Source organism: Lagopus muta, chromosome 1 (assembly GCF_023343835.1).
Source record: "Lagopus muta isolate bLagMut1 chromosome 1, bLagMut1 primary, whole genome shotgun sequence".
NCBI lineage: Eukaryota > Metazoa > Chordata > Aves > Galliformes > Phasianidae > Lagopus > Lagopus muta.
Genome location: NC_064433.1, coordinates 82,817,273 through 82,843,526, shown reverse-complemented (window position 1 = coordinate 82,843,526; position 26,254 = coordinate 82,817,273). Strand labels below are relative to the sequence as shown.

Sequence of the window (26,254 nt, the reverse complement as noted above, 5' to 3'; positions counted from 1 at the left end):
CACATGCATACAGACACTAACAGGTGAGACTACTATTGTGCTTAAGAGTTATTTCTCAGGTCTGCCTTCAGGCACATTTTACCCTCTACTCAGCCAAAAGACATTAGAGATAACATCTAGGGGTTTTACTTTTGAATGCAGGGAGGGCTATGCCTTCTTTTGAAACACCACATGGGATCAAAGCACAAGGTATTTTTGTTGAAGTTGACACGGCCACACATACAGGCATGAAGCTCTGGGGAGAAGTCCCTTGCTCTGTTTTTATTTCCTCTATCATACCCCTTTTCACACAAAAATTGCTACTTTGTGTGTATTTTTTTTTCTCTGTGTAACATCAATAAATTACACGTTATCACTCCTATCATCTAGTTATAAAGAGCCTTTCAAGATTTTTAATAGATGCACAATATTGCTACACTTACATTTTCACTGGTTAAGATCTCAAAAATAGCTGTAGTGAGATTACTCTTAATTTATACTACTTCTCTCTCCTGGGTTTTCAAGAAGAAGCATTTCACCACATGTCACAGATTGATACAGAGTATATATTGCTCATCCCAACTGGGCAGAGCTCCCTTCAGTGTTTAACACAACAAAGCTAATAGGAGTAGGGGTTCTAGGATTTGTTTATCCTGTTTTTTTTTTCTTCCTTTTTTTTTTCTTTTTTCTTTTTTCTTTTTCTTTTTCATAGGCACGGTTAATTCATTGAGGAGCTATTTCTGATGACAGATTAACTAGATATCTTGAATTCTCTTTATATTCCAGTTACTGAGTGGCAGATGGGCAAATCTAGATCTCGCGTTATTTTAGTCTTGTAAATGACTTTATGGACAATGAAAATACACATAGAAAACAAATAAAAAGATGGCATGATAGCATTCTCGTAAGAAACAATAATACTTAGTGCACTCTGGAACCAAGTATAGTTCTTTGGCCAACAAGAACACACTGTTGTGCTCTACCATATATTCATGAGGCTGCCAGAACAAATGCTTTGATAGCAAGGAAGGAGTTTAACAGCACTCATATGGCTTACAACTGATTTTTACCTATGGAATAGATCAAACATCATGTTTCTTGTGGAAACAGGTGATTCCTACCCCCTGTGGAATCCCCTAGCACATTTTATAAACATCAGTAGGCAGTATTAAGCAGCAGCTTGCTTTTATTTCTCAGGTTCTCTCCCAGTACCATGTTAAGACTGCACTTCAAAAGTATTTGGAATGAATGAGCTCCCTTTGGTCAGACATGAACAATAAAATAATCGTTCTGGTTTTGTTTTATTTTGTTATTTTATTTGAATACTGCTCTAGCCCCACCTTGTCCTAAAGTTTTTGAGTGGGATCACGGCACAAGGATTATATGGCTGTTCTACCCTGGCTAAACAAGAGAAAAGAAGAGAAAATGACCACGGAAGCTGAGATGAAAAGAGCAAAAAGCTCTAGTGCTAAACAAGTCACAGCGATGAAAAGGAACAGAAGGTGACCAAGTCTATTTTTACATTTGTAGATTTGAAGTTGCATAGTTGTAACAAACCTGACAAGTAATGTGCCAGACAATGCTTCCCCAAGCACGGAAGGTGTCTCCTCACAGCATACAAAGGACAAACCAAGAGATACAGAAGCACTGAGTTACACAGGGTTTCAGTAACACACAGCAGAACAAAAGATGGTAGATGTGGCTGCTTCAGCTTTCTTTTAGGAAGAGCCACCTGTCAATCACAGGAAAATCATTTGCGTTTGACCGCTACATGAAGTGTCCTTCTGTGGACCATGCTAAGGAAATGGTACATTTAGTTCAGTCATCTCAACTGATTAGGACTGAGGAGATGACAGCAGAAGCATGCATGATTAAGATATGAAATAGCAACTATTGGCACGATCATTTCTACAGTATTCTCCTGCACTGTTTCCTTTTGTACTATTAGCTGTAAGACTGCTTACATTCTCTGAACAGGAGAAAAAACTTCATAACTTTGACGGTGACAGAGCACTGGAACAGGCTGCCCAGAGAGGTTATGGAGTCTCTTCTGGAGATATTCTAAACCTGCCTGAACGTGTTTCTCTGCAATCTACTCCAGGGAACCTGCTTTAGCAGAGGGGTTGGACTAGATGATCCCCACAGGTCCCTTCCAACCTCTATGGCTCTTTGACTGTGTGATTCTGTGATCTTCAGGAGGGACAACTAGTAAAAGAAAAGAAATAAATAAAAGAGGAAGTTAGAAAGGGTCTTAAAGGAAAAGAGAAGGAATTTAAATCCATACGATCATCAGGAAGGTGGCCTTAATAACATTAATATTAGACTCCATATGCAAGGACAACAACAATAATAAATATAAAGAAAAAAGAAAAACAATACAATGGTTAAATAATGAAGTATAAGAGCTCATCAAAGCTGAAAATGTATCTTTCCAAACAAGGAAATCATGCCCAAGTGACACTAATAGAACAGAGCATAAACTGTTGCAGGCTAGATGTAAAACAAAGATTAGGCAGGACAAAGGGGAAATTTAAAAACAGCTAGGAGTATAAAGACAAATACTGTAATAAAATATTTTTTAAACACATCAGATAAAGGAAGCTTACAGGGCAATGACTGGTACCTAAGAAGTGCCTTAGATTATGTAGTTTGATAGATTAAACAGGCAAGGAGCAGAGTCAGTGGGTTGGCTGGACTACAGATTTATGAAAGCAATAAAAGTAATCAAAGAGGTTACAGAAATTATGCAGTGGAATTTTGCTTTAATTTTCAGAATGGAAGATGATGGGAGAAGGTAAACTACCTCAAGGGGGATAGGAAGAAAGCACTGTCCTGGAGACAGTTATCGAAAAAAATACAAAACCAAATCACAACAAAAAAAGCCAACAACAAAACCATAATTAAAAAAAAAAACAAACAAAACAAACACAGACCAACCAATGAATGAGAAACCAAGACCAGCAATGGAGCATTACTACGTCTTTATAAACAGTGATAAACACTTGAGAGTTGCATATTTTTCACTGTTCACTCAGTGAGTGAAATAGTTGAAAGTCTCATTTAAGGGAGGGATTTGCAAAAAGGCTTGCAACTTAATGGTAACAAAAATCTGTGGGAGGTAGACTCTGAAGGCATGAACAGGTAGACTGAGATACAGACTACCAGTGTTTTACTGGACAGTTACAGTATATCTCAGTGCTTCAGCAAACTTACAAATACTGCTGTATTATCAAAATCTTAAAATCTTAAGAATAGAAAATTTAGAATTTCAAAGAGTAATACATTTTTTATTCTTATTCCTTGTACTTAGAAGTAATACATATGCTGGGGACATATCTTCAAGCTCTCCCTTGAAAGCATGAAAGCTAGACACTCTCGTGGCTTTTTCCAATCAAAGCTGAAGTTATGCATGTGATCACTTACAGTTCTCCAAGGGGAGACCAGTAAGAAAAGCACTGAAGGCCACAATGACTGACAAGCTAGCATCAAGTCAGTATTACAGGGTCATCTAATAAGAGAATCACCATTAAAGATAAACAAATTTTTAAAAATCCTTTAAGTAACTTTCCCTGTGATTTAAGCATCAGTAAAAGTTAAGTTCCAAAGTCACACAGTTGTTTCTGAAAACATACTCACTGACTTCATAACTGAAGTACCATATGTTTTTAGTCATTTCTCAAGAGAAGAAAAGCCCAAGAGATCAACCTGACAAAACTCACTTAGGTACGTAGGAATACAGAGACCAGTTCAGATTGGTAGTATAATATCACTAACACTTTGGTGTATAGCAACAGCTTTTTCAACAGAGGTAGAGTGAGCTCAGCTTATAGTTTTACATCTTTACTTGTATTTATTTCTGACTCTACACAATTCAAGCAACATATGTCTGCTTCCGTGAAAACACAAGTCGTTTTTGGCTGACATTTCTTTGATAATATTACGAACAAAAATATAAATTTACAGGATGAGAAACCACCCGTGACTGCTAAGAACCAAAGTATTTACTAAACAAATATTAGAATGTTCTGCAAGATAAACAAATAGCTAAGTCTTGTGAGATTCAGCATTTGAGAACTATGGGTATCTTTCAGCTTAGTTGCTGCAGAGAAGGCCTATCTCATTATTATATTGTCTAAAATAGATATCTAAACATACATCATTTCTTAGGTCACCAAAAACAACCTAAAAATATTCAGCATTAGCTAACACATACCATACTTAGACTAGCAAAAATACAGATGAAATGACTATTAACATACTGTCTGTCTCTGTAAAGAAGGAATCAGGATCCTCCTTCTCCCCTCAGAGGGGAAACCATTTCAAAGCTCCAGAGCAGTTATCAGGTAATCATAATCACACATTTCCAGAGGCAAAGCAGGAAGACCATAAGGGCATATAACCATTCTTTTCCTGCCACAGAACCTCAAAGAGAAACACAGGAAACCTAAAACATAAAGATGAGGCCAAACCACCTTCAGATCCATCTAGCCTCTACATTAGCAACGGGCAAATCAAACCTGTTGATTCATGGGAAGGAAATGGATGATCCCTCTAGCTGCTCAAGAAAATGAAAAACTAGAGTTTCAAGCCTTCTCTCAATGCTCTGTTCAGGAACCTTCTGAGGTTCCCTCTCTGCCTTTTCCCATTATGCTGGAAAGCTATCAAGATACCAAAACCAGAATTTAGAAAAAGGAAAATAGATGGCCTCAAAGTTCTCATCCTATAAAAGTTAACAACAACAAAAAAAGTGCTGGAATCAGACCAAGTTAGCCACATCACTTGAGCATGTATGGACAAGTGGTTTTCATCTGGTCCATCATCAGAAGTGTTTATTACAAACTGCATTCTATTTCTCAAGAACTCTCCAGCCTGTTGCTAAGATGTGACTTAAAGAAGTCCTCCTCCATCGCAATAACTTGTCAATGATTGTTCCACATATTTTTTTAAAAAAGATATCCATGCCTCCCTTTTCTTTGCAACTTTCATTGCCTATCAGAGTCGCAGATCTCCAAGAATTTTGTGTTCTCCAAAATCATGAAAAATTCTTCAGCAGTTTTTCCAATGACTGTCCAAGCTGCTTCTCAGCCCATTGGAAACTCTTTGCTAAGATGCTGCTTTTCCCTTGTCTGGAACAAATTCCTAGGCAGATGGACCATCCAATATCTAAGAATAACTCCTTTAACTATCAATAGAGACAAAGAGATTCAGTTGCACTGTTCCCATGGGATTTCTTTGAGTTTGGACACATCTGTTAAGATGCATACATCAGAGTCTGAATGAAGTTTTTGTCTGATTGTATCTCTTAGCATTTGTGAAAGTTTCTGCCAGAATGATCTTATCTCTTGGCACTTGCAAAACATATATAATGATAGATGCTTTCTAAAGGGCTCCTGAAATAAGTGGCCTATACAGACCAAAACAGTTTAAACAGAGAGCCAAGTCCTGGTGGACTGATTTTCCTCTCAGGAAAATCTTCAAAAGCTTTACCTGAGGGAGCTCAGCCTTCAGATCTAGGACAGTACCAAGTTTATGCATGCTCTGCCCACAAGCAAGAAAGAGCATGGAAAGTTGCAAACGACATCACTCTCGTATATGTGGCTTCTTTGTAACCTTTCCAGAACCCTTTCCTCCCTTCTTTACTTGTCTTTGTAGTTTTTTGCAAGAACACCTTTCTTCTGAGCAAGCAGCTACATCTGTTTGCGACAGCTGAGTAGCTAGAGGTATTTGGAGCTCTATCAGCTCAGTCTATGATTTGATTCCAGATTAATTCAAAGCGGTGATTTCTATCTGCCAAGTCCCACATGGAAATAGTTACCTCAGGAAGTACCTCTTCCTGTGACCTCTTTCTACAACTGCATTGCCTGACCATTCATTTCCCAAGAATGAAAAAGCTGGGAATGGACACAACGTCTCCCGAGTTCTGGATTTTGCTTCAAGGGTTCAGCTGCACTGAAAATATATTATAATTAAACCCAAAGTCCTAAAATGGTCAGAAACGATCCTGTTTCATTGTGAAGAGGTAGTACAAGAGGCAGCATGCAGAATATACTGCCTTAAGCTCTATAATTTATTGTGTATCACAGTTGACTTTTACATATATATATATTTTTCCCCACTAAGAATTCAATTCAGTAAGACTGGCATTCAGTCTATTGCTCAGGCTTTCTTCACCTCTGCCTTTACGGCTGAGGAGCAGATGGCTATCACAGAGTTTTTATTTCCTATGCTTGGAAAAAGTATTTTGGTCTGAATCATTCCAAAAGCACCCTGATTTTTCAAAGTAGACTGGCTTATGAATATTTCTCATAATAAATGTGGTGATGTTTTCTGCCAAGCACTAGTGATTGTGCATGCAAAATGGTCAGTGAAGATTTCAAGCTGATTTGAATAGGTGGTCCATAAAATCAAAGACTTTTTTCCAGATACATAAATGAGGACTTACAGAGCCATCTGGACATCAGTACACTTTTCCAAGAATGGAAATACCCTACATGCTGACTTTTTCTGGATGTTTTTGATATTTTGCATGAAACAATTCCTGTCAAACATTTTGTCTAATTCCAGTTTATAAATAGAATATTAGCCATCCTCTAGAAAACATCCCACCAGAGTAAAAAGTGTCCATTTGAGAATGAAATACAATCTGCTCAGTCACAAGGGTAAAGGCTGTATAGTGGTCTGGGCAAAAGGGACAAGAAACAGTGCTGTACTGTCAAGAAGGCTTTGGGAAGAACAGGAAGTGCTGCTGGCCCAAAGAAGGAAGACATAATTGCAGGTCCAATAGCTGAGGAGAAAAACAGAGGTGTGGCAACATAATTCTGAGGGCAAAAGGAGGGATCTAGTGTAGGAGGAAAGAACCAGTCCAGAAGTCAGGGAAGGGAAGAGGTAAAGGGAACGACAGACGCCAATCGCTTGGGTCAACCAATGTGTTCTAGCAGTAGGGACTGAAACAACATCTAAAAAAATACGCATACCATGTTAAACAGCTGTAGTAAATACGCAAGCATAAATCCGTCCTGCCTCATTTTATCTTCATGTCAGAAACTGGCATTGATATTTTGCAAGAACATGCCAAACATTAATTACAGGCATACCGCCCCAAACAAATACAGCCTGATGAAGGTTATAACCCATCGTAAATAGCAAGAGAGCTTTTCCAACCGTTTCAAAGTACAAGGAATCAACTAACAGATCAACACCATAAGAGGTTTTTAGCATTTCTTGAATTTTTGTAGGACTCTAACTGTATTTTGGGAACCAGATTTCAACAGCTTCCGAGATAGAACGATTCTAATGCTGAAAATACTATTAAACATCCTTTTTCAAAAACTGACTTCAATGTGAAAGGAACATCTAGTCTAGGTTTGAAGGTTTTCTTTCCAATTGACACTGTGAATTTAGCAGGAGTGGGAGGTGATTTGTGAACATTAAAATCTTGGGTGTCTAAAGGTCTGCTTGTCCACGAAACAAGAGTACGAAGAGTTCACCAATTTTCCTCACCCCTGCATTTGGCCACCTCAGTGAGCAAAAGCAGTTCATTCTCTGAGTTCTCTACAATTCCTGCTGGCCTCTGTCCTAAGGTTACTTTCATGGGTTTCTATTTGTACTGTCAAAAACCATCAGTGTGAGGTTTCAAATCCCATTTACTAATGAACTCTTTCATCTTTGTGAATGGGATAAAGAGATTCTTTGTTTGAAAATAAGGATTATTTTTTCTTGTTGTTCTGCTCATTTTTGCATCTTCTTACAAGACTTTTGTTTTTAGAAAACATTACAAGACAAAACTGTATCCCAGCTTTGACAAAGTGTTTGACATCACCAATTTGAAGAGAATTCTTATATATACCAAATTGCATACTGCCTGCTGTTCAACCGCTTCACACTTCTTTCTTCTCCTCAGATCACTAGGTGAGATTTAGGAAATTCTCCCCAATGTTTTTATCAGTTCTACTAAAATCAAGATCTCCAGAAGAAGCTCATAATGAATACAGTCAGAAGCCAGCAGGAATGAATTGCAGCTAAAGTGATTTTGATAGTGATGATCCCTATAACCCAGCTGCTTCCAAGCTTGGCCTTGAGGCAAGATTTTTAAATTTAAAAAGAAAAAAGAATACACATACTTTTTAATCTGATTTTTTATTGTCATGCCCTGATTTTTTTATAGGCCTTTGAAAAGTCTGATTGGCTTCTGAGCTCTTGAAACCCGGCATCACCATTTTCCTATGATTCTATGATTCCTTTTCCTTTCTTGCCCCTTGTAAGTTTTACAGTGTCCTAAAACCACCACAAAAGAGTTTAGCTGTGTTTTATATAACTAGTCAATGATAGGGTTAACAACACCCTCCATGTTCCTTCCCAAGAGACTTTCAGGTATGGACCACTGTGAAATGACACTGTTTGAACACCTGACAGGCTAAGTGCTGACACTCCAGAATCCAGTTTTAATCATTTCCTCTTTTCTGGGGGGAAGAGAGGGGCAGAGGGAAGAGGGCTGGAAGTGGGGAAGAGGAGGGAGGAAGAACAAAATGAACATTTTAAAAAAAGCTGATTAACGCGTGCTGAGTAATCTGAAAGTGAATGCACTGAAAACATGGGCCTTAGACTGGTACAATCACACAGGTCTATAAAGATCTCCCCGTCTATCACGTATTGAATCTGATTCCATCCATAGAAACACTCCTCCCTTTCAAAGTAGAAATCCTTTACAAGGCAGCATGTTAGAGCCAGACGCTGCAATACAATAATAGGCTGAAAATTCCAGTCAGTAGATGAGCTTGGGTAATGAGAAGTATGAGACTATCTGGAGAGAATTAACTACAGTTCTAGTTAGAAGGAGTCATGCTCAAAGGATCTTCCCTTTTTGCTTCGTAAGAAGTTGGAGCAGCCAGCAACTTGACCCATCATCATGTTCTCAGCTTCCTCTGTTTGACTGCATTACCATGACCTTATCACAAAACACTCTTTTTTCAAAGGTAATTCCCACAGGGAAAAAGTAAACTCTGAGGAAGTCTTGCTTGAGCCATTATGGAAAGAACATCCAATTGGCTTGAAAGCCTGGTCTACAGTAAGGAACGTGCTTTCAGGAACCCCAGTGCAACCCAGCAGTGCGTTGGTGTACTCACAATCAGATGACCCTGTGTGTGCGTGTAGGTTTGTTGGTGAATGTGGTGAGTGGATGAGGGCCGGGCTCAGAGACGGAACAGCTTCAAGGTTCAGGCAGGGAAGGCCTGGCTTGGCGCTGCATGCACCCGTCTGAGTAATCTCATTCTCCTCAGACGCCTTCTGGTTTTCAGCTGTCTTGGGTTTCTTCCTGAAAATAAACAAAGAGACCTTTGAAGGGACTGGCTGCATATTTGGGAAAAGGCATTTTTAGAATCTGTTAAAGATAACTTTCTTTTTCCCCCTCTCACCCCCCTCCCTTCTCTCCTTTCCCTTGCAGGGAGGGAGGCAGAGAAGACTTTCCTCCATGCTTCTTGTTTGGAAACAAGCTGCTCCTTGTTTTGACTCTGATGCAATGGCCCTGAGACTGTATTACAGCAAAGAGGCCAAGCACGAAGCTCCTCATTCTGCCCCTACTGATGACATATAAAGCGAAACTCGTCCCAGTGGTTTAGACAGTCGGAGCTCCGTTTGACAAATATTAACCAAGGCTGTAGCGTTCTGAATAGTTACAGAGAAACGTAATAGATTTGTCTGAAAAGCAAACAAATATGCAAGTTTCCAGTTCAACACAAATCAGAGAAAAGACTTGATTTGTAGAAAAAAGCACTGAAGTAATTTTGAGATGCAGAGGTCATCTCAGTAAAGCGTTAAGTTTTGGAGCCTGAAACGACGTACTCTGCAAGCCCTCAAGGCCTCCTTCCTCGCAGCATTTTGTAAACACAGGGAATTAGAAGCTGTAAGCAGGTGGTGACTGCTGCATCCATTTCACAGTTGGGGAAATTGAGGCACAAAGAAGGGATGTGGCAGGCTTTGATTCACACAGCAGGTCTCCCGCATGGACATCCAGGGGCTCCTTCCCCACACACGCTCTGCTCTCCATATCCCACCTAGAACAGCCTGTGGCTGACACGCCAGAACGCGGAGTTTTTCAGCCCCCGGGCGCTTACATAAGGGCGTTATATAAGGGAGGCACGCCCGGCCGGGGGCAGGGCCAGGGGCAGGGCCGGGACCCGCCGCCATTTCCCTTCGGCCGCCGTTGGGGGGCAGCAGCTGCCGTGCCCGGCGGTGTCCCTTCGGCCGAAGCTCGGGGAAGAAAGGAAAGGAGAAAGCAAAAGTTAAACGAGCGCAAAATAAACAAACAAACCACGTCCCACAGGCCGAGAAGAATCGAAAGGTGAAGGAAAGATGGGGAGTTAAAAAAAGGGGGGGAAACTGAGGCACGGCAATGAGTTAAGGGCGATGTGCTCACAACGGCGGGGTCCCTAAGCTGCCCAAACGACCCCAAGTGCTCCCTCTTGTCCAGAAAGTCTGCGTTTAGGTCTTGCAGCAGAGATTTTAGGGAAAACAAAGCTGACCGATGAAGCCTCGATGTGTTTTGGAGTAATGGGGCTAAAATTCCTCGCAGCAGATGTACCACAGACAGCGGGCACAGGCTGCTGCATTCTCCACATATATAATCAATATGCTCAAAATAAGATGGGCCAACATCAAATCAGATTTAAACAGTAACAAATAGGAGATGACAAAGTGCACCTTACTTAAAATTGCAAAGGTACAGCTAAGGGTTGAACCGGATTAATTTATCTTGAACAGAAGGAAAATGAAAGCATTTAAAAGCATGTTTTTCATGAAGAGTAAACACAGCATTTTTTGTCAATCCAAGCTCTGGCATCCCTCCGTCTGTTTCCCATCCTGTCACCAAGATCCACCTCTTGCTACATAGCTGAGCCTGCATGAGATGCACAGCTTGCATGTGAGCATGTATATTTTAAAGCGTACAGACTGCCTGTGTTTTGTTCATAGCAGTTTGTGTAGCTCCTTGGCATACTAACTCTGGTGACTTCCACTGCATGCCCTCACACGTATCATGTCCTGACCCCATGACTTCCCCATGTGCACCCAGCACATGCTGGATACTGCAGTGTGTATAAATCAGTGGCTTTTTACAGCATTGCTACCCAAGAGGCTTTCAGATAGCATGGCTTTTGTCCAGGCAGCAAAGGACATACATAGAGTTAGACTCTGAGCGCATTTGGAAGCTCAGCTCCTGTATTTAAGGTCTGTTTGCAGTCCAGTGTTAGCTCAAATTGTATACTTGGAGTATGGCCTCTGGCTCCAGCTCAATCCCCACGCAAAGCTGCTTCCTTTGAGAAGGACAGTGCTGTTATTTGTAGGATAGGGGCTCTGAGCAAGCACTGCTTGTAGGCTGCTAGCACAGCCAGAGTATGTTGTTAGACCTAGCACTGACCAAGGCTGACATTTAATCCATTCTGATCCTGCATCTGCCTCCCAGAACTCGCTTGTACTTGAAATAAAAACGACACCAGTGAGGCTGTGTACAGCATCTCCTGCTTTTTCCTTTCCAAACCTACATATTCCAAACCTACTTCAGATGGTCTTGCACCATCACTTTTCCACATTAGAGCCCTGTAGCATGGTGACTTGGATGGGAGGAGAAGCAGTGTTTCTAGAATGACACTAAATGCAATACCTTTCCACAGCAGCTCTCCATTTCTCTCCATTTAGACATGTGCTGTGCCTCAATACTACCTGAAGGGAATGCAGGCCTCCACATGAGGAAATTTCAGTAAAGGAAAGAGCTTATGAAGAAACTCAAATGTGGTTCTTCCTCTGCAGTCTGCAATGTCAGACTGCAATTGTCAGCTAAAGAAAATAGGTAAAACCAGAAAAAAGCTCCAATTGCTCTAAGTATATTGTTATCCTCTTGTTCTACCTTATCTCCCTTAGAAAAAATTCCTATTGTTACGATCTTCACCTATATGTTATAATTAAACATTCATGCCTTCATTTACAAAATCTATATTGCTATCTTATTGCTACATTCTTTACAGGGAGAGTTGTTAAGCACTGGATCAGGCTGACAAGACAGGTTGTGGCATTTCCATCCTTGGAGATTTTCAAAACTTAATTGAACCAGGCCCTGAGTAACCTGATCCAACTTGGAAGTCAGCCCTGCTCTGAGTGGGGAATTGGGCTAGGGACCTCCAGAGGACCCTTCCAACCTAATTTCTTCTCTGATTGCACAGTTCTTCTATGAACACTTCCATCAGTGAGCTCTCTAATAAACCTCTGTGTTCCAGAGGTAAAATGGGACACTACCTGTGGAAGAGTATGACTTAGCTATGTGAAAAAAATATAAGAATGAAAGCACAGGGATAGGCATGAGAATGAAGCATGCAATAAAGATTAATTGTGGAACCTTCCCAAAGTATAACTACTTGTCCTTGGACTTCACTAACTGTCAGTCTTGTGTGATTATTTCTGTTGTGAAAGTCAGCCTACCTAATTACTTAAGTTTATCTGAGTATGTCCTCCTCCACAGACTAATCCAAACAAGAAGTTTGCAATATACTTGTTGCTTAGGGCAATGAAAGTTGAAGATACTTGCAAAAAACTTGGGAATTTGCCTTTGGAGCTCAGAAATCTGGTCTAACCTTCAGTTATCTCTGAGCTCCTTCTCCACACTTAGGTTCACTACAAGCCCTTCCAAATACTGCGTTCCTCCCGAAAACCATCAGAAGGCCATATATCATCTTTGCTTCATGTGAAGGACAGCAGAAAGCCAACATGGAAAAGAAAGGAAAGGCATGTCTGTATATGAAGCTGATGGAAAGACTCCCAGAAGTAATGGACAGAAATGACACTGACCCTTCCAAGATAACCTGAATCTGAAGAGTCACTACAGATATATTTTTTACTGCTGATATATAAGAAGTTTATCCAGCAGTTCTAAACATCCAACCTACTCATCTCTTTAAATTACATCCTATGTTCAGGTACTTTTCTTTTGTTGGTATTCATTTTCAGCATTCCTTTGTTTTTACTGTGTTACTCTCATTGTGTTCACTTACACCATCTAAAATACATTTTCTTTCTTAACTGCATGCTCTTTAATACTTAATATGAACTGAACTGCAACCACTTACATCCCCGAACTAAACTGTGTGCATTAGTGATTTCTACATCTTGTGTGAAACAGGAATCCTTCCCAGCTTTTTATTTCTGTTTCCCAAAGCTTCTTGGTCACTGTCGTCACTGCAGTGAGGTATTTCCTTCTTTCCATCTACCTCAATGCTACAGTATCACACACTGAGGTCTCAGATGGGTGACAGATAACAGTGTGACATTTACTGCAGCGATGGCATTGGCTGCAAAATAGGACAGGATCCTTTCTGCTTAATTTGAAGGCAGAACATAATGTTTTGGATATCCTAGCCTCGGAGCTATCTGGAAACATTGCCACCACTGAGCTTTGGAATGCCTTTAAAATCCCTGCTAACTTTACCTCTTCTTGCTGCCACTCACTTACTCAGCTTTCTTGCCCCCAGTTCTCCACATGCTCTGCACACGATTTCTTTGCATTGCCCTCGTAACCACTGCTTGAGCTCAGAATGGATTTCCCTGTGATGGGTTATCATGTTCTCACAGCTGAACCCCTAAATCAGGTCCAAACCCCCTAAAACACAGGCAACCTATGTTGTAGAGCTACAAGTGCTTTTCACAGGGTGGCTACCACTAATGATTGAACCTACCCTTGCAGAGAGGGCAGCTTTCCGTCCTAACCACTAGGTTAGCAGTGAACAAATTAGCTCAGGTCTTGGATCCTGTGTAGCTGTGCAGAACACACAGTAGTATCCTGGCTCTCAGGGGAAGCTATGATAATGTGACTGTATGAGAATAATGCTACATAATGAACAATAATGAGGCAGTTTTCAGCCTCTGAATACAGGGAGGGCTGGGTCACTAACCAGACCTTTGTTCATCGCATACTAAAGAGCATGGAGGGAACATGGCATAAGGTTGCTGATGTTACAAATGTTGCTGCTGGTTGAGTTTGCCCATCCACATCCCTGGCATTATATCTCTTAACAGATATGACATCACCTTCCAGTAACTGCCCTCAGGTCAGAGATGCCTTTAGTGCCCAAGCCAGGTACTTAACTCACTGGTGTCTCTAATCTTAGTAATTCACACAATCTATCATTTTAAAACCCTAGTTTTTCAGATCCTAAAAATATAAAGGTGTGAAAACAGTTCACGTTTGGTTTTAAGCAGTATTTTTCACCGAGTGTTGTGCTGCACATTCTTCCTCTGTCTGTACACGACTAACACAGCTCTTGATATCAGTGCTTATCACTGCCAGTGTTGTGTCTCTTCCAGACGTGACATTGACAATACATATTTAGAAACTGACAGAGTGAAAGAGAGAGAGATGAGTATAATTACTGAATACATCTATATATATATATATAAAGAAAAAGGAAAAGAAAAAGCAAAAACACCCAACAGAAGTGTTATGTCTGCCCAGAGCCCTCACCTCAAAATTCAGGGTGACTGAAGAGAAGAACCACGAGTGAAGTTTCTGCAGACAAGCTTGCTTTAAAACAACCTAAGCCATCCTAATTTTCCTGCCAGAAGTGTTGCTTCAGCAGTAAGAAGTCCTGCACAGACTGACTGCCTGAATATTCACACGGTTTCTCTGATGATTTTGCAGCCACATTGATCTTCATGCTGTTATAGCTACATGACTGGCAGTTTGTTTAAAATCTCTGACTGCAAGTTTGTGTCATACAGTGGAAAATACAAACTCCTGAAAACATCGCCATAAAATGTAATATGAAAGGGAAATCCCAGCAGAACACTGAAAAGCAAGAATAGGAGGCATGGAGAGCTGACAAGAGAGGCCCAATGTTCTCATGCAATAAAAGCCTGGAAAATTTAATCAACGCAGAAAAGTGAAATAAACTCCAAAATCCCTTACAGGAGACTGATTAACATAATTAAGTTAAACTCAGAGATTAAGTTAAACTTAGACTGAAATTTGCTGAGTCTTTTTCAGACCTGCAGTGAGGCTGACATGCCTCCCCAGCTTGTCCATTTCTCCACCTAAACCACAAACCTCAAAAAAGTTACTCCATGCCTACAAAACTTGCCTCGCTTATACCCTCAGAGCACCTTGGCCACAGCAACACTGCCACAATATGAGAACTGATCACAACAAATCAGAACTATGAGATCTACAGGGAAAACCAACAATGTAGATAACATAAAGTTGATCATTTCGCAGTATAATAAAACCACAACACAAAGTCAAAACTGTTTACAATCTCAGGCAACTGTACTTACATAATCCAGCCAAATTTACCAAATTGCAATGGCCTAAAGAAACTCCAGCCCAAATTAGAGATGACTCAAGGCCTGGAAGAAATAGCTTAAACCTTTAAGGAGTTGTAGTAAATTCAATCTACAATGCATGAAACACCAGCAAGAGGAAAGGTGTCTCATTAAAAAGTAATAAGAATAAAAAGAAGATAAACACTCTGAAGACAAACATGGATGAACCGACTAGAACAACACAAACTAGATCAGTAAGCAAGTAGAACCTGCCAAAGTAAGAGACACAAGCACAACAGCCATTGCTGAACTATGCTCCGAGGCTATGACTTAAATATTTAAAAGTTTTTTATTGACATATTTTTCGCCCACATATTTCCTTGTAAATTTCAAAAGCAAAAACTCAGTTTACTCTCATCAGTAATGCTCGCAGGTGTTGCAGTTTGTTTTTGTTTTATTTTTTAAATCCGTCCTTTTTTTTTTTTTTTTTTCTTTTGCTGAAACAAGCAGCCTTTTATAAGAGATAAAATATACTTACAGTGGTTTCCAAATGGTATCACTCCTCAGGTAAATTACTCCAAGCCTTGGACTTAGTGCACACGTTCATTGGGGCAGGGAACAGAGAGAGGCTGTGTCTGCAACAGAAAGAACCAAAAGGAAAGGTCAGGGGGGAAATAATAATTATTTATTGAGAGCAAGAAAACTCGTTGCAATGATAACTGGCGTTCTCCACTGTCAGTACAGCTGGCTGGAGCCTTGTTCAGTCTCTCCAGCCCCAGCTGTACATGACAACAGAATCGGCTCCCAGCTTCCAAAGGCTGCCCATGCAACCTATTCTGGTGAAGCTGGGACAGGGAGGGCTAGCCAGCAAAATGCTATCAGTAGGATTCTTCGCTAAGAATTTGCTCACTTTGATGGCATGAGCATGGAAAAGCAATGGAGAGCTAGCACAAACTTGGCACTAAAATGCATCTCATCAGAACAAGGCTAGTCCTGTTCAGTGCAGCGACGAACGCTTCCTCAGAACTAAAAGGTAGGAGAAGGAAGAAAAAAACTCCTTCACTTCTTTTGCTGTCTTCATATCACATATAAAAATGATGGCTCATATAAAAAAAAAAATCCCTATTCATCTCCCATCAGGACCACTGCAGTGAGAGCAGTCAAACATCTTATTGTCAGGCTTCCAGTGAAGGTTCAGCTCAGGAACAGCTTTATGGATGTAATCTTCTGAGCTATAGAGGGAGTTGGACTCAATGGACTAATACAGGAATGAATCTGAAGAGAAATCTCAGCTCCAATATTTATTAGAGGGCGATTTTACCACCCAGACCTAAGTTTTTGGGAGTATTTACATCTTTGGGGGGACTTGAATCCTTTGCTAGACTAACAGAACTCCTCCTTTGCTAACTTCTTATAATCTTTGGGTGGCTCGTTGTGGATGTTGGAAGTATTTCTGAAGTTAACATCCAGAGACAGAATGAAATCCTGCTCACTTCACTTATGCAAGGAACTCCTGGGACATCAGCATATTCAGTCCTACCCACAGTGAAGCCAGTGGTGCTGTTTCCATGAATAAATAATTTTGCCTACTCCAATCAGACAAGAAAAGCAAATATTTGCTTTATCAAAGAAATCAGGGAGGTGAACAAAAAATGATAAGAGATGTAATTGTTATTTCACAGGTAGTTCATGTCATTGTGCAAGCTGGAATTTATGGCCATAAATGCAACACAGTAAAAAAAAAAAACCACTGTTAGTGCAGCAGGAACACTGGAATGAGTGCCAGCAGACACAATGAAGGATTTTAGATGACACTGTAATAACGTGCTTCACAAAATATACATTCAGTTTTATGTTCAATTTACATATTTTGTAATGATGATATTTAATGGGAACTGAGATACGTGCTACATACTCATTTCAACAGGCTACACAAAACCTGGCAACTACACTTCACAGGGGCTCAAAAAACATTTTCTTGATTCCAATTTTCTTGGACTCTCCCCTTTTGAAGCCTGCTTTGAATTGCAGATGTAGAAAATTCAAACAGAAAAAAAAAAAAAAATCCTCAGCTCAGCCTGGACCTCTGACTTTCACTGGAGCTTGGAGTGGAACCATATGCCAGCATCAGGTTAGCTCAAAAGAACTTCATGAAACAGTGACACCTTTGACCAGCACAAAGGTTTGAATTTCAAAGGTGAAGTAATGCTCAGCGATTCTGCAGACTGAAGCCCTTGCTAACACTCAGCATGGCTTACTTTCAGACTCTCCACTTCCATATGTGCTCCGCCTTTTCTGTTAACGCTGACCTCACTTCTTGTATCCACTCTGCACACATCAGTCTGTCTTTTATCTGAGTATTCCTCCTCTTTTTAAGGCATAAATCCTGCATGGCTTGAGGACTGCCCACTACTTCAGTCAGTGTGCATTTTTAACTTGCACTAGAAGCAGAAAAATCACAGAATCAGGTCTTTAGTCTTTACTTCAGCAGAACTCCTGCTCACTTCGCTCCTAATTTCACACAAGAGAAGTCTAAGGAACTGAATGTACTAATCCTGCATATTTTGTCACATCTCTCTTTGTGTGTCATTTGTTTTTCTTCCAATCGCTGGGATTCCAATCCAAGTGGCTCTCTGTTGCAGTGCTGCCTAGCACTCAATCTGGCTTGACATCAAGGGTCAGAGAGACAAGTTGTTAGAGATGGGCTGTTCAAAGTCTTCTATAAAATCTGCACACCAAACTCCCTGTGGAAATAAGAACTAAGAATATCTCCATTTTTCTCCATCATTTTTTCTGTGGCTTGGGAAGATGCATCTCTTTTCCTTCGATGTGATGAACATAAAGCACTGAGATCATCCACGGTTCTTAGGTTCATTTTAAGCACATAAAATCAGCAATGCTGATGCTGCTTTGTAAGACATACGAAGCTTAACAGACAAGGAAACACTTCAACATGTTCTAAAAGCCATAATCTAGTTACAGAAAAATTAGAGGAAAATAATTTTTGACCATGAGAAGACTGGGTAAAAAGAGACACAAACAGGACAGCAGAGGAATGGGACGTGTGACACTGAGTTAAGTCACTTTTCCCCGATCTAACTGTGCATCTCTATTCAGAAAAGGAAAACATTAACTTCTCTGCTCCATGAGGTACTGTGTTCTTAATTAAGATCTTAGAGGATAATTTTTCTGGATGAATGCATTCCAGAAGTGCAGACTGTTATCTCTTTAATATTTTTGTGGATGATACTAACTTCAGCATTTTATGTATCTTCACATACATTCCACCTTATTCTTCCCAATTTTTAACTAATTTAGAGGGTGTAAGTAACATATTACTATTTTTATTAAGGAATATCTATTTTATGATGGCTTCGATGTACTACAGATTGTAATTTAAGATGCAAACTTTAGCTCAATTTCTATAGTAGCTTCAGTGGAGACACAGTGGGTACAATGTCAGCAGAAAATATGGTACTTTACATAATAACGCTAACGATTAATGGGATCCCAAACCATAACTCTATATTCTGACGCATTGACCCTCCTCCTCCTCCCTCCTCAAACTTGTGTCTTGACTCTTTCATCTCATTTTCTACCTTTCCATTGTTGTTCATTAATCAGCACCATTGATCTGATGTGGTCTGTCATAATCTATTACTTAAAACACACATAAGCAAGCAGTGGCCTGACTCTGATCTTTAGACAACACACCACCACAATATTTCCTTTACAGTTGACTGGAATACCATAAACATCAACTTCCTGCTGGTGCTCAGTCCTGAAATCTGCTTTTTCCAGGTTTATTCCTTGTAGGGCATTTCTGTCTCTGTCCCTAACTCCACTCCTTTCACTCAGATATATCACCAAACTCTCATTATTCCACATTTGTTAGGAGCAGCCATATGTCTGACATGCACAATACGATCAATGAAATAGCTTTCTCTTTGTGCATTGGGCTTGAGACCAGGTACCAGACTTCTGTTACCTTCTCTTGGCGACTCCTGATCAAGAAGGCTCAATATTTTAGTTAATTGCTATTTATTTTATCCCTGTAATACTTTTTACTCTGATATCTTCAGGGAAAGTCTGCTCCTTTCTGCCTTCTGTGTGATTCCCAGTGATAAAAAATTAAAAGATGAGCTTCTTGTGAGCTTATTTCTCATAATTATTTGTTGCACTGGCACAGCACAGTCTATCACGAGGCAAAGAAAAATAAGAACTTGCTATTGCCACAGAAATAAGCACGTTTGATCTTAATCCACATATTGTACAGGTCTCTTGAGTAGGGTGGGGTCAATTTTAAATGACGCTTTCACAATCATGGATATATCTTCAGACTAAGCTGCCTAGGATAAATGCAATTCTTTTGTGGCCACTTTTTCTCTCCAGGAGTAGCATTTTAGGTGATACTTTTAAAGCAGCAACAAGAAGGAAAAGATGTGAGCAGCAGTGCTAGCCATCAACAGGTGTGATTCAGAAGTCAACTTCTTGCATGAGGCAGGTGAGTCCTGGTTCTTTTTCAAAAGAAAACACATCCTCTGCCTAGGGCAGACCGCAGCATTTATGTTAAGTGAACAAGGTAGGATGTCAGCTACCTGTAGATATCCAACTTCAATGTCTTAAACAGAGATCAAGATGCATGATTGTTCACAAAACACCTTCCCAATGGAGGCCAGAATGTGTGCCACAGAAAGCAGAAACATTTACCAGCACAGGTCATGCTGTCAGAATAGCACAATTTTTTCTCAACACTCAGACCTTCATCTTTGAGAGGAAACTGTTCATTGCTGTACCCTGCTGGAAACACTGCACATCCACTATCTGTAATTAGGTCTGAAATCCAGAAATGATATTGTTAATGGATTAGATGTTCACAGAAAGTCTGTTTAAAGAGGCTGGACTGCTCTAGCCTAGTGAAGGCCAATTTCCCATAAAGGCATATTTTCAAAAGTACTATAGAAAAAACCTCTCCCTGAAGTCCCAGGGGTTTTTACCGAATTCTGCAACAGCAATGTAGTTTGTAGCAACGCCTACATCATGTTTACAATGTTTGTCTCACACACTGTGTATGACTTTCCTGTATCTGTTTCTTTTTCCCTTCTCTCACTCCTTTTTATCTGAGAGTATAAAATTCCTCTTCCCTTAACAGGCAACTCTTTTCTTCAGTTTGAATTTGGCACTTTGGAAAAGGCATTTTCTAGGTATCACTTTCATCTGCTGATTCTTGCTGAGATTTCTTGCTGTTTTGCAAGTGGTATTGTTAATGCAACAGCTAGCTACTTTTAAGAGCTAAGGTCCAAAAGGACAAACAACTCTTCCATGAACCTTCCCCTCTGCTCCCTGTGCTGAATGGCCCCTCCTGCCCTAGGCTGTCATACAAAGCCTCAACTGTGAACTCTGGGAAATGCTCTCTCCCATTTAACAAATATATTGAAGTGCTGCATATTTTCTCACTAGTGAAGATCTCATTGTGCTTGTTGTGTCAGGTGTATAAACTTAACTCTTGCAGAGAAGGGAGTTAGATGGTACCTATGCGGAGCCAAACCTCAGAAACCAGAGAGCAGAGTCAATGGATGCTTCTTCTGCCTCACCACAAAGAACCAAGAGAGGAAGAGGAGGCCTTCTGAACTCTTCCTTGTTGCTAATTAGAAAAGTAGTGTTAGGTATCTACTGGGACTTTGCATGCCTGATTTGAAACGGTGAAGAAAACTGGCACCTGGAAAAGGCAATGTTTTGTCAGTAGGTGGGAGACACAATAAGAGTGGAAGCAGATCACTGCAAGGCCAAAGTAACACTACGGCAGACATCCACATGAACAAAAAAAGCTGCAGTGTCAGACTGAACCATGACAGTGTGTCAGACCATGAGCTGTCTTCTCACTAGTGTTAAAAAGAATGATGCTGTACACATAGTTTGGTATATGTATACAGGGCAACCATATATACGTGGATGTCTGCACAGTTACCTACATGGTTATTATTTTTAAATTATTCTGACAAAATATTGTTGTGTATAAAAACACAGCATTCTCTATATTCCTACCAACAGAGCCATCACAAATGTATCTTAATGCTCAAAGAAACTGCATACTTTCCAAAACTATTCACTAAAACAGGGCATGACTGAGGCAAATATGTAAAAAAGGAATGTACGGGTACTAGTTTTAAATTCAGAGTAAACCTGTGCTCAGTGGCACTGCACCTACATAAATGTTCCAGGAAACAGACTGATTTCTGGGTGGTCCTTGTACGCTGCTAGTGTTGAGTTTTAAGCACTCGTTTTCTAGATACCTACTATTAATAGAAGCAGTTTGAGCAACTCTCAATGATATCTGAAATGTCGTGGCAATTAGGTGAAGTGCCTGGTGACTAGAAAAAAGGCAACATCACACCCATTTTTAACAAGGGTAAAGAGGATGACCCCGGGGAACTACTGACCTATTAGTCTCACCTGTGCCAGGAGAGAACGAGGAGCAGATCCTCCTATAAGTTATGCTAAGACACATGGAATACAGGAAGGTGATACTGGAGAACTAGCATGGCTTCACCAAGGGCAAATCCTGCTTGACCAACCTAGTGGCCTTTTATGATGGTGTCACTGCATCAACAGACAAGGAAAGAGCCACTGATGTCATCTATCTGGACTTCAGTAAGGCCTTTGACACAGCCTTTGACATCTTTCTCTTCAAATTGGAAAGATACAGATTTAATGGTTGGACTGTTCAATGGACAAAAAACTAGCTGCAGTATCAAGTCCAGAGAATGATGGTCAGTGGCTCAATGTCTGGATGGAGATCAGGGATAAGTGGTGTACTGCAGGGGTCAGTGCTGGCACCAATACTCTTCAGTATCTTCATCAGTGACATTGACAGTGGGGTTGAGTGCATCCTCAGAAAGTTTGCTGCTGACACCAAGCTGTGGGGGTGCAGTCAACACACCTGGAGAACTGTGTCCAGATGTGGAGTCCTCAGTACAGGACAGACGAAGACCTGTTGGAGTGCGTCCAGAGGAGGGCCACAAAAATGATCCAAGGGATGGAACACCTCCCTGATGAGGACAGACTGAGAGAGCTGGGACTGTTCATCCTGGAGAAGGCGCCAAGGTGACCCAATAATGGCCTTTCAGTATCTAAATGGGGGCCACAGGAAAGAAGGGGACAGACTCTTTAGCAGGGTCTGTGTGACAGAACAAGGGGAAATGGTTTCAAGCTTAAAGAGGGTTGGTTTAGGTTAGATACAGGGAAAAGGTCTTTTACAGTGAGGGTGGTGAGGCACTGGAACAGTTGCCCACAGATGTGGTGGATGTCCTGTCCCTGGAGACTTTCAAGGCGAGGTTGGATCAGGCCCTGGGCAACCTGATGTAGCTGTGCATGTCTCTGTTCATTGCAGGGGACTTGGACTAGATGACCTTTAAAGGTTCCCTCCAACTCCAAGGATTCTGTGATTCTATAAGAAGCTCCATGTTGATGCTGTAAGTTACAATCCTTGAGCTCTACAGTATGAAACTCAAAAGGTTGATGGGAGGGGCTGAAGGTAAGAGGTTTTAAAGCCATGAACACTGAAGTTTGCCAGCACATACAGAATATTGCCTTGTCACCAAGAAAAAGGTGCTTTGGACAACATGATATTGTATTGCTCCACTTGAGCAAGGTTCCCACAAGAAAAACAAAGGTATTGTTGTGCTGCAGTTATTGCCAATGTTTCTGCCACTGAAATACTAGTTGCCATCACTGCAGTCACCGAGATGAAGAAAATGTGTAGAAATTAAATTGTTACAGTAATGTATCTGCCTAAGCTACTGCTTTGGCTAGATGAGCCAGATTAGCTCATGACAGATGAGCTTCATGAGCATTTCATTGCCAAGGAACCCTGTCAAAATATTGGTGATTTCTCCGAATCTGTTCAACATCATGGAGATGTCAAACGAAATCTGAAAGGACATTATTTTTCAGGAAGAACAAAAACAATGAAAGCATATGAAGAGAATGAGCTGAGTTTTTTCCTCCTCCCTTACACACTGCTGTGGTTTGATTGACTGCTGTCCTTACAAATACTTCAGCATAAACTCTGAAACTCTTATTACCATAGATGTTGATGAACTGAAGGAAGTACTGAATGTCCACAAAAAAAGGTTTCAGCAACCAGAATTGCAAATGTATAATGTACTTTCACCTGCAGGGACTGCATTATCACAGAATCATAGAATCATAGAATCACCAGGTTGGAAAAGACCTACTCATCCAGTCTAACTGTTCACCTATCACCGACAGTTCTCACTAAACCACGTCCCTCAACAAAATGTCTAAATGTTCCTTGAACACCTCCAGAGTTGTGAATCCACCACCTCCCTGAGCAGCCCATTCCAGCAACTGACCACTCTTTAAGAAAAGCTGTATTTTCTAACATCCAACCTGAATCCCCCCTGGTACAATTTGAGGCCATTCCCTCTAGTCCTGTCACTAGTAACACAACAGAAGAGGCTGACCCCCAGCTCACTACAACCTCCCTTCAGGTAGTTATAGATAGCAATAAGGTCTCCCCTAAGCCTCTTCTTCTCCAGACTGAACAATCCCAGCTCCCTCAGCAACTCTTCATTAGGCTTGTGCTCCAGACCCCTCACGAGCTTCACTGCCCTTCTCTGGATGCACTCCAGGGCCTCAATGTCTTTCTTGCAGTGGGGGCCCAAAACTGAAGGCAGTACTCAAGGTGTGGACTCATCAGTGCTGAGTACAGAGGGACAATTACCTCCCTACTCCTGCTGGCAATAATGTTTTGGATGCAGGCCAGGATGCCATTGGCCTTCTTGGCCACCTGGGCACAATGCTGGCTCATGTTCAGTTGAGCATCAAATTTGTTTCCCGTACACAGTCTTCCAGCCACTCTGCCCCAAGCCTGTAACGTTGCCTGGGGCTGCTGTGGCCAAAGTGCAGGACCCAGTACTTGGTCTTGTTGAACCTCATTCCATTGGCTTCACCCCAGTGATCCAACCTGTCCAGATACGTCTGTACAGCCTTTCTGCCCTCAGGCTGACTGACACTTCCTGCCAACTTGGTGTCATTTGCAAACTTACGGAGGGTCACTCAATGCCCTCATCTGGATCATCAATGAAGATATTGAAGAGGACAATAAATCTCACAATTGTGAGATTTTGTGAGCACAACTGTGTTACACTTTACACTACTGGCACTGGTTCTAACAAGTGGAAACCACTTCCATCATGGTCTAAGTCCTGTAGCATTTGATTTATCCAATGCCTGGCCACCACATCTGTATTTCTCATCAATCACAAATCTGAACTGCATTGCTGTAATTTTGGAAGGTGAAACAAAATGGTAACTGATAAAAATCATAGCAATCAGATTCTGCTCCTTCAATGCTTGTTGTCTGCAGAAACCATGAGATACTATTTAGATTAATTCATGATATAATTCCATGAAGGCCAATAGCATAATGCCGGATATAAATTTAAGTGGATTTTATTCATTTGTCACAAAAAAAACAAAAAAAACAAAAAAAAACCCAAGAACAATATAAAGCAGTAAATGAAATTTTTACTCATAGATCTATTTTTCTCAAACAGCAAGAATCAAGTTATTACAGAATCACACAGAATCACAAGGTTGGAAACGACCTGCAAGATCATCTAGTCCAACCACCCTCCCATTCCTATCAGTACCACAAGCACTAAACCATCTCTCGTAGCTCCACATCCAGACGCCTCTTGAACACTGCCAGGGATGGCGACTCCACCACCTCCCTGGGCAGCCATTCCAGTGCCTGACCACCCTTTGAGAGAAAAAGTTTCTCCTAATATCCAACCTAAACCTCCTCTGGTACAACTTCTGGCCGTTTCCTCGGGTCCTACTATTTGCCTGGGAGAAGAGGCCAGACCCTTTTGCACCACAACCTCCCTTCAGGAAGTTGTACAGTACAATGAGGGATTATTGAAGGGATAAGCAAAAAGATGGGATGACTTACCCCTCTCCCCCCAGTAAGAATCATATAAGAGAAATTCTTCTCTTTGACTTATTATTATTATGATACTTGTTTTAGAAGGAGAAGAAGAAACTTGCTACTTATCATACTGATGCCTTTGCTAGAGGAAGATTTATGTTATATTTATATTGGACAGGGAGGAATCTGATGAGGTTTAACAAGAGCAAGTGTAGAGTCTTGCATCTGGGGAGGAATAACCGCATGAATCAGTACAGGTTACCTGCTGGAGAGGAGCTCTGCAGAGAAGGACCTGGGGGTCCTGGTGGACAACAGGATGGCCATGACCCAGCAGTGTGTCCTTGTGGCCAAGAAGGCCAATGGTAAAAAGAACGTGGCCAAAAGGTTGAGGGAGGTGATCTTCTCCCTGTACTCTGACTTGGTGAGGTCACATTTAGAATACTGTGTCCAGTTCTGGGGTTCTCAGTTCAAAAAAACAGGGGGTCTCCTGGAAGAAGTCCAGCACAGGGCCACACACATGATGAAGGGTCTGGAGTATCTCCCGTGTGAGGAAAGGCTGAGTAAACTTGGTCCGTTCAGCCTGGGGAAAAGAAGACTTAAGAGGGATCTGATTAATATTTATAAATATCTAAAGGGAGGTGGGAGGCAAATTGATGAGGCCAGGCTCTTCTTGGTGGCGTATAGAAACAGGACAAGGACTAAAGGCCTAAAACTTGAACACAGTAAGTTCCATACAGACATGCAGAAGAACTTCTTTACGGTAAGGTTGACGGAGCACTGGGACAGGTTGCCCAAAGAGGCTGTGGAGTCTTCTTCTATGGAGATATTCAAGACCTGCCTGGATGCTGACCTGTGCGACCTATTGTAGGGAACCTGCTTTAGCAGGGGGGTTGGACTCAATGACCTCTTGAGGTCCCTTCCAACCCCTGCAGTTCTGTGATTCTGTGATTAAAGATCATGCCCCAGACAAGGAATCTTAAGTTTTAAGATTCATCACTGCCCAAATGCAGAGCTAAACAATGA

General features: G+C 41.1%; 1 protein-coding gene across 23 annotated transcripts in view; it reads right to left on the bottom strand.

Annotated features, from left to right (window-relative positions):
• The window catches only part of ZBTB20 (zinc finger and BTB domain containing 20), a 468,885-nt gene that overhangs the window by 37,641 nt on the left and 404,990 nt on the right, over positions 1-26,254 (bottom strand). For 21 of the 23 annotated variants that reach the window (XM_048958187.1, XM_048958158.1, XM_048958264.1 and 18 more), the window contains 2 exons: positions 15,815-15,911; positions 9,102-9,289 (listed from right to left, as the gene is read on the bottom strand). The gene's annotated coding sequence lies outside the window, so the exon portion shown is untranslated. Of the gene's footprint in view, positions 1-9,101; positions 9,290-9,437; positions 9,533-9,816; positions 10,091-15,814; positions 15,912-26,254 lie in introns of those variants that run through there. The other 2 variants (XM_048958294.1, XM_048958303.1) reach the window with 2 other exon arrangements.